Source organism: Odocoileus virginianus, chromosome 4 (assembly GCF_023699985.2).
Source record: "Odocoileus virginianus isolate 20LAN1187 ecotype Illinois chromosome 4, Ovbor_1.2, whole genome shotgun sequence".
Classification (NCBI taxonomy): domain Eukaryota; kingdom Metazoa; phylum Chordata; class Mammalia; order Artiodactyla; family Cervidae; genus Odocoileus; species Odocoileus virginianus.
Genome location: NC_069677.1, coordinates 88,570,927 through 88,580,024, shown reverse-complemented (window position 1 = coordinate 88,580,024; position 9,098 = coordinate 88,570,927).

The window sequence follows — 9,098 nt, the reverse complement described above, 5'->3', positions numbered from 1 at the left end:
CAGAGGAACCATCAGCGCCGTTTCCATGGGAAGCGAGGATGCCCTTGAGCAGGACGAATCGTCAACATTTAACACTGCTTCTTCGTTCCTGTTTGAAAAAAGGCTTGGGTCAATCCAGGTTCTGCTTTATAGGCCTCAAGAGGAGACTATGGCAAAACCACCGCAAGGAACAGATTAAGAACTCTGAGAATAAATGACACAAAAATCCAGGATCAAAGCTCTGGTCCCATTTAACACTGAAATGATCCTCCGAGAGAGACACAGAAGGACATTCGCATGGGTGATTTAAAAGAAAAACAGGGACTTCCCTGACAGTCTGGTGGTTAGACTCTGAACTTCCACTTCAGGGGGCAGGGGTTGTATCCCTGGTTGGGGAACTTAAGATCCCACACGCTACGTGGTTTGGCCCCCACCCCCCACCCCCCAAAAAAAAGAGAGAGAGAGAAATGATTCTGAAATTGACACAACCTCTTTGGTTCAAATGAAAGAGGCGCTTGGTACCCTTTATCCATCACTGTCCCCAAGCAGAAAGCTCCAGGTTGGACACAGCCTGTTGGTTAAGGGCTGTTCTAAGACATTGTCCCCCCATTCCCATCTACATGAGACAAGGTCAAGGCTGACCCCATATGAAGCCCCCTCTGTGTTGGGTCAGATGAGCTTCACCTGGCCTCCTGGGAAGGAAAGGGTTTGATCCAGATGAGTAGGCGCTATCCTTCCCTCTCTTTAGCTTTGAAGCAGGTGTGTGGAGTGGCGGATGGTCCAGGAGGTGGGCGTTGGGCTGCCCAGAGCTGTCACTGGTGGACGTACCACCTCCCACGAATCACTGACCCTCCCCACACCCCAACGCGTTCATCAACCAACAGGGATAGTCACTGTGGATAGTAAACATAGAGATTCGTCACCTAGTTTTTATTGGAGTAAAGTAACAGTGGGCTTACGATTTTGGTGGATGACTGAGTATATTTAAACCACCAGCTCAGCCTCACTTGATTTCTCCGGAACATGACGTCACGCTTACGGGTGGCCTGGGAGGCTGTGTTCTCTGGAAACCCAGCGGGAACACTGGGCTGAGGCTGGCTGTAATCTCCCTGTCCTGTCTCCTCGCTCCCTGTGGAGGCGGCCCCGATTGGTTTCTACGGGCACTGCCCGCCTCTCCTGCTCAGCCCGAGGTTGGAGCCTGCTAACCACAACAATTAGAGGGCTGGTTTTATGGGGAGGCTCAGATTGCTGGCTCACTTTGCCTGGGCAACTGCCGCAGGCTGGAAGCTGGAGGTTGGCTCTCCCAAGAGTGTGGAAAGCCAGCATCATCGCGGCTCTCATTTCTTTATTAACACGCTCAGGGGTTCTCAGCCTCGGCACTGCTGACACGCTGGGCCAGTTCATTCTATGTTGTGGGGGCTGTCCCATGCATCGTAGAACGCTGGGCAATGTGCCTAGCCTCTCTATGCCCTCTGCTCCAGACCAGAACATTCGCACTTCCACGCAGCTTCATACACAAGGCCTGGAGGCTTTAGGGCACCGTGATCATGACCTATCTAGGACTCAGATAGATCTTTATTTATCTATTTCTTTTATTTTGGCCATACTGCATAGCAGGCGGGAATCTTAGTACCCCAACCAGGGATCGAACCCACTATAGTGGAAGCATGGATTCATCACCACTAGACCACCAGGGAAGTCTCTTAGATAGATGTTTCTGATAATCATAAAACACAAGCCAGAATGCTGAGAACCATGGGTCCCAAAGAGACAGCATCTGGACCACAAGGCTATAAGGTGCAACAAGAACCATCCCTGGATTCCTGGTCTGGTTGCCTTGGGAGAGGGGAGGGGCCACAATTCCAGGTCACAAGGAAAGATATCTCAGTGGCCTTGATCCCTTCTCCTCAGGGTGACGATCTTCTATGGAGGACCATCAGGTAACGGAACATCGTGCTTATTCAATAACGCCAAGGAATGTCTCCCTGAAATCTCAGAACCAAAACAAAAGGACTGAGACATGAAGAACAATGTGTCTACCCTAAGAAAGGTGGTGGTCGTGATGCCACAAGCCAGCAGGGAGATTTTTGAGCCTGGAGTTAGGAGGAGCCAGGGATCGATCATTACTGGGGGGCTGTACCCCTCAACGGTGCCCTGCCCTCCACACCTGCACTGTGATTCAGGGGAGCTCACAGGTGGGCTGGGCAACAGCCTCGTCATTCAGTCTCTAAGCCAGGTCCCACTCTTCCCGACCCCATGGACTGCAGCAATGCCAGGCCTCCCTGTCCTTCACCATCTCCTGGAGTTTGCTCAAACTCATGTCCATGGAGTCCATGATGCCATCCAACCATCTCCTCCTCTGTCGCCCTGTTTCCTCCTGCCCTGGGCAGCAGTGTGGGTTCCAGGATTTCCCCCAAAGAGAGGTTTGCAGATAGAAGAACCTGGTTGGAAGAAAAGGTTAGGTTTGCACATCCAGTTGGCAAACCCCTTCTTAAATGTTTCAGATCAATAAAAGGAGTGAGAGGTTTTTATCCATGTTTATAAAAGTTTAGGAAAATCAACTCGATCAAATAACATTATTACCATTTTCTTATTCTTTTTCCCCAAGAGGGTAGCCTTGAGGTTGCCAGTGGAAAGCAAAATGGGACCGAATGGGCATGTCCCCAGGCCTTCTTGGGAATCCAGAGGAGCCGGCCACTTCCACTTCCCTCCTGCAGCCAGGGAGGGGGTCCCCAGGACGCTGCCTCTCTGTGCCTCTCAACCTGCCCCCCTTGCAAGGAGACGGTGTGAAGTCGTGTCCCGTACCTGCTGTACGTCCGGCCTTCTCTCTGACTCTGTGACAGGAGCCGGAGTTTAAACCCAAGTCTTGTCGTTCAACAGCCCGCGGTGACCTTGAACCAGTCCCTCACCCGCTCTCAGCCTCAAGTTCTTCATCCGTAAAATGGGGATGAGGAGGGTCCCCTCCTCAGAGGGTATTTTCAGATTAAATAGGATAATGGTGGGAAAGCGGCTGCCGTGGTGCCTGGCAGATTTAAAAGGTTCTGACTACACAGTTCTTGCTGGTACTAGACCTTGCAGTTAGAGGTGTCCGCATACATGCTCTTGGGATTTCCAGGTGGCTTGGTGGTAAAGAATCGTCCTGCCAATGCAAGGGATGCAGGAGCCGCAGGTTCAGTCCCTGGGTCGGGAAGATCCCCTGGAGAAGGAAATGGCAACCCACTCCGGATTCTTGCCTGGAAAATTCCATGGACAGAGGAACCTGGAGGGCTACAGCCCATGGGGTCCCGAAGAGTCGGGCATGACTGAGTGAGCAGATACACACATATGGACTCCTATCAGTCCAGTGGCCTGCAGGCAAGGCCAGAGTCTCAGGGAGCCTTTACTATGCGTAGAGGGGCTAATGAATTGCCCTTTTGCTGGAAAAAAAGACTGCTGATCTAAGTTTTTGTTCTGTGGGCAAGTTCATAAATAAATACCCATTTGAGATTTTGGGTACCCTTAAAATTTTTTTTTACCCTTAAACTTAAAAAGTGTTGAAAAGTGCAAATAAATTATTTCCCCCAAAGACCGTTTGCAACTGTCAGGACAACCTAGGGTTATGCTGCTGTAACAAATAGCCCTAAAAACCTCAGTGGCATAGTACATACAAGTTTATTTCTTTCTCATTGCAAACCCATCTTAGGGCAACAGTGGTGGGGACTCTGCTTTGAATTATCACTCGGGGCTCCTGGCTCACTCTCTGAAATTTTGCTGTTTGCAAGACAAGGGAAGGAAGAGTGAAGAATTCCTCCAGGCTTGTCACTGTCCCAGCCTGGAAGTGACACATATATCACTTCTGTTTGCATTTCATGGGCCAGAATGGGTCACACAGGCTGGGGAGGGCAGACTCCCATCTCCCTAGCAAGGAGGGGAGATGGGATGTCCGTGAGCCCAACCGGCCACCTCCACATCCAGACACCACAGTCGGGGCCAGAGGCCATTTGGCCAGTCCGGTGCATTGAGAACGACAGTACGCAAACATTTTCTAAAGGGCTCAAGAGTAAGTATTTTAAGCTTTGTGACCGCAGTGACTTTGTCCCAACTGCTCACCTCTGGAAAACAGTCTCAGACACTGTGTCAATAAATGGATGTGGCTGCGTTCCAATAAAACTTTTATTTACAAAAACCGGTGGGCCATAGTTTGCTCAGCCTGGTGTAGAGTGAAACTATCCCTTAGAAGTCACCAATTATGTTCTTCATAAAAGCCATAGCACTCCAATTGAAATGTCTCGTTTGCCAGGGGGGCAGGGCTCCTGTAAGGAGCTAGACAAAGCGAAGTGTGTGTGAAGGTGTTGAAAATGACCACAGTCAGGATTTCAGCAACCCGGGTGTCAAGATGTTGAGTTTCTACGCTTGATCCACAGACTGTTAAAGGACCTCAGCTATTCCTCTGACTTTTTCAAGAGAAGCAAACTCTCCCAGTGTTCTGGAGCTGTTAGTCTCTTTTTGAAATGCAAAACATGACCATTTTAAGGCAGCCGAGGAAAGAGAGCAGCTGTGTCTTTGGTTTTATTTATCTGTTTATTTTATGAAGTACAGTTGATTTACAATGTCGTGTTAATTTCTGCTGTACAATGAAGTGGTTCAGTTACACATATGTATGCATTCTTTTTCATATTATTTTCCATTATGATTTATCACAGTGTCCTGAATATAGTTCCCTGTGCTATATAGTAGGACCTTGTTGATTACCCATTCTATACGTGCCACTTTGCACCTGCTAACTCCAAACTCTCTCCAGCACTCCCCAACCCCACATGCCTCGAGGCAACCACACGTTTGTTCTCTAGGTCCCTGATCCTGTTGCTGCTTCGTAAATAAGCTCATTTGTGTCATTCCTTGGATTCCACATATAGGCAGTATCTTTGACATTTGTCTTTGTCTGACTTGCCTCATTTAGTGTGATCATCTCTAGGTCCTTTCTTGTTGCTGCGAATGGAGTTAATTCATTCTTTTCTATGGCTGAGTAATTTCATCATGTATGTGTACCACAGCATCTTTGTCCCTTCGTGTGTCCAAGTGTTTATGGACATTTAGGTTGCTTCCATGTTTCTTTCAAGTTTGTATTGGAATATAGTTGATTTACAATCTCATCATGCTTCCATGCCTTGGCTGTTATAAATCATGCTGCTGTGAACATAGGGGTGCACGTATTTTTTCAAATAACAATGTTGCCCAGATAAAGGCCCAGCAGTGGGATTCCTATATGGCAGCTTTAATTTTAGGTTGTTGCAGGGTCTTCTTAAACATAATTTATTTAACCTATAACCTGTGTAGCCTTTATTTTCAAATATTTCAAGTGTTCCAAAAACGCCTTTGGAAGTTTCTTAAAGGGGAAGCTGAACTTAGAAATTCCTTCTTCCCCAACTGTAATTTTCCCTCTACCTTTCTGAGTTCCTTCCTAAGGCTGGCTGCACTGGAAGAGATTAACAGGAGGAAAAGAAACAGAAATGTACTGAGATGTATACCTCCTGTGTATGTGGGAGAGACCAGGGAACATCAGTAGACTCCCCGGGATGGACCAAGCCATCACCTCCAATAGCATCTCTAGCTGAAGACAAGGACAGATGCCCTTGAGGATAGGGAGGCGGGTTATGGGAGGTGACGGAAAAGTGTCATGAACGCGTAGGTTGGTCTGCAGATTTAAGTCTGGTCTTCACTGATAAGAGTTTCTTGTGATGCAGAATCAGCTTTCTCTTCCAGACAGAGAGAGAGACACTTTTGTCAATGGAGATTTCCTCTATAAATTTAAATTTTCTTTACAAAAGGACAACTTGTGCTGTGTTTTCAGTTTTCCTTCTGCCTGCAGTTTCTCAGAAATAACCAGTTCAGAATAATCCTTCTGCCAAAGCGAGGCCTTCTCGGGTGGCGTTCTCCTGCCACCCTCACCGCTTCTTCCCTGCGCACTCTGCAGGTACCCGCCTGACCCCGAGTCCTGGGCCAGGCATGGGGCTGGGGGCTCTGAGGCAGACAAGGCTGGTGTTCCCAGCACTCAGAAGGAGGCTCAGCGAGCGTGGAGGAGACAGTGGAGCGGGTCTTCAAGGAGGAGGGCGGTGGTGCAGTCTGAGTGGACGCTGCGGGTCGGTTCAGCCCCAGGAAGGCAGCCCTTCTGGCCACGTGAAGCAGAACGAGATTTAAGGCAGGGAATCGGGTGCTTCCTGAGGACTTTGGGGGCCTGGGCCATCAAGTGGCCCGCTGGGAGCTGCAGCCATTGCCCCTGTCAGAAAAATGAGGACCAGCAGCTGGTGATGGGAGCCTGGCCCAGGAAGATGTGCGAGTGGGAATCCAGGAATCAGGAAGTTCCTAGAAATGCCCCTGGATGCCACCACGGCTGGGTCTAGCCCCTGCTCCCCCAGAGAAGCCTTGGAGGCTGGCAGAACCCGCCTCCTGCGATGCCATCACTGTGCTCTGGGACAGTGCCAGCCCCCCACCCCCCACTATCTCCTGCAAAGGCGGGAGTCCCAGCCCTGGCGGTGGCTGGCTTCCCCAGCGCAGCGGGTCCTAGGGCTGCAGTGACAACGCAATACACATGGGGCGGCTCGAACGGCAGAAACGTGTCCTCTCACAGCCGGGGGCAGGGCTGGAGGTCTGAGGCCAAGATGTCAGCGGGGTGGGTCCTCCTGGGGGCTTGTCCCCGCAGCTTCTGCTGGTCTGCCGGCCTCACCCCACCTCCGCCTTCATCTTCGCCTGATGTTCTCTGCGTGCATTCTGGTGTCGGCGTCCCAATTCCCCTCTTTATAAGGATGCTTGGCATGTCAGATTAGGATCCACCCTAACGACCTCATCTTAGCTGATTACATCTGCAAGGTCATTGTTAACAAACAAAGTCACATTCTGGGGGTCTGGGGTCAGGACTCCCCCATATGACTTTGGGGGACAAGGTTCTGGAGGAAGAAGGCCCTCAAAGTCGGATGGACTGGAGATGGGGAGGGTCTACACTCCACCATGAGCTGGGGGGCAGCCATTGGAGGCAGACTCAGCTCAGAGGGAACCGCTGGGGCCCAAGGTCCAGGGCAGGAGTGAACGTCATGTGAGGGGAAGGGGAAGCTTGGGGCTGCAGGGCTGGAGGGAGGGGCGGCCTGGGATGGGGTTGGCCACATCACAGGGCTTTGAGGATCTTGAAACCGCTGACTTTCACCCTAGGTGGGGTGAGAAGCCCCCGGGAATTTCTAATCAACACAACAGATATACATATGGGGACTCACTCTGGCTGTGTCATGGAGCAGGGGTGTAGCGGGCCAGGTGGGGGAGCAGGGGGATGGTTTGAGGGGCTCCTTTCATTGTCCTGGGGAGAGATTATGGTGACTTGGTGAGGGAGACGGGGGCTTCCCTCATAGCTCAGTTGGTAAAGAATCTGTCTGTAATGCAGGAGACCCCAGTTCAATTCCTGGGTTGGGAAGATCCACTGGAGAAGAGATAGGCTACCCACTCCAGTATTCTGGCCTGGAGAATTCCATAGACTGGATAGTCCATGGGGTGGCAAAGAGTCGGACACGACTGAGCGACTCTCACTTTCACTTTAGAGCTTTCCTGGTGGCTCAGAGAGTAAAGCATCTGCCTGCAATGAGGGAGATATGGGTTCAACCCCTGGGTCAGGAAGATCACTGGAGAAGGAAACAGCAACCCACTCCAGTATTCTTGCCTGGAGAATTCCATGGACGGAGGAGCCTGGTAGGCTGCAGTCCATGGGGTTGCAAAGAGTCAACTCAGTTGCAAAGACACAACTGAACGAGTTCACTTTCACTTCTCTTTTCTTTGGTGACTTGAGGCTGAGGGAGAGGTGGGCGGAGAGGGGATGGATTTAGAGCAAATTCTGATGAGGGCTGTCTGGTTACGCAGAGCATGAGCTTCTAGCTCACGGGGATGTAGGTCAGAGAATGTGGATGTGGCAGCTGGCATCGGCAGGTACCTTAGAGTTTTCCGGAGGGCATTTCTTTCCTGGAATGACATTCACTGCATAGGGTAGGGGGGTTTCCCATTTGGTTTCTCGTGATCCCATTTTCTTAACACCAGATGGGTACTCTGAGACAGGCAGGAGAAAGAGCATTTACTGGGCAGTCTGTGTGTGTGAGTGTGTTCTGGAGGGCTGGACCATTATTACCTTGGGATGCCAGGCCAGGGGGTCTCAGTCACTCCTTCTGTCCTCTGACGCGTGTGGCTGTGTGGTGTGGCTGGGGTCCTGGCTGGTCTGGGGGACATGGATTCCCAGTCCCCAAGAACCGTGTCACCTTTCTTGGCAAAAGAAGCTGCAGATGTGAGTAAGCTAAAGATATGGCAAGGAGGAGACTGTTTTGGATTACCTGTCTGGGCCCAATGTGATGACTAGGGTGCCCGTGACAGGGAGGCAGCCAGGCAAGAGTGGACAAAAGGGGACGTGACGACGGAAGGCTTGGTCTTGCTGCTGACTTTGAAGATGCAGGAAGGGGCGGCCAGCTAGCAAGGCAGTGGCTTCTAGGAGCCGAAGAAGGTGAAGAGAAGGACTCAGCCCTAAAGCCTTGAAAAGGAATCAGATCTGGCTAACACCTCGGTTTCAGGCCAGTGAAGTGAATTGCTTAAAGAGTTCTGCCCCAAGGCCACAGAAACAGCACCTGGAACCAAGGTCGTCTCTGAAGCTGACTGAGCCCCCTTGTAGCCATCACCCCAAAAGCCCCTGATCGTCACCAGTCAGATCCCTGACCTCATAGTTGGCAAAAATGCCCTCCCTGGTTCTCACCCTAACCCATCACCCAAGGCCACCCTCCCAGCAGGAATTTTGTCTTGAAGCTACGAAAACTGGCTCCTAACCCACAGAAGGGGTCAGCTCTCCCTGGTCTATGTGCTCACAGGGCCCTCAATATCTCTGCTCTTTGCTCTTAATAAACCCACTCCCTTCTGAAATGCTCTGGGTCCGGAAATTCTTTTGCAACCTGCCCTCGGACTGCCCCAACATTGTTGAGCTTCTGGAATCCAGAAGGATAAGTTAGCAAATGGGCCTGTTTTAAGCCATGACGTCTGTCAGTCACCTGTTTCAGTTGCATTAGGAAACAAGTTAAGGTGTAGAGAAGAAAGAGTCTATAACTAAACCCCTGCAAGAAATACCA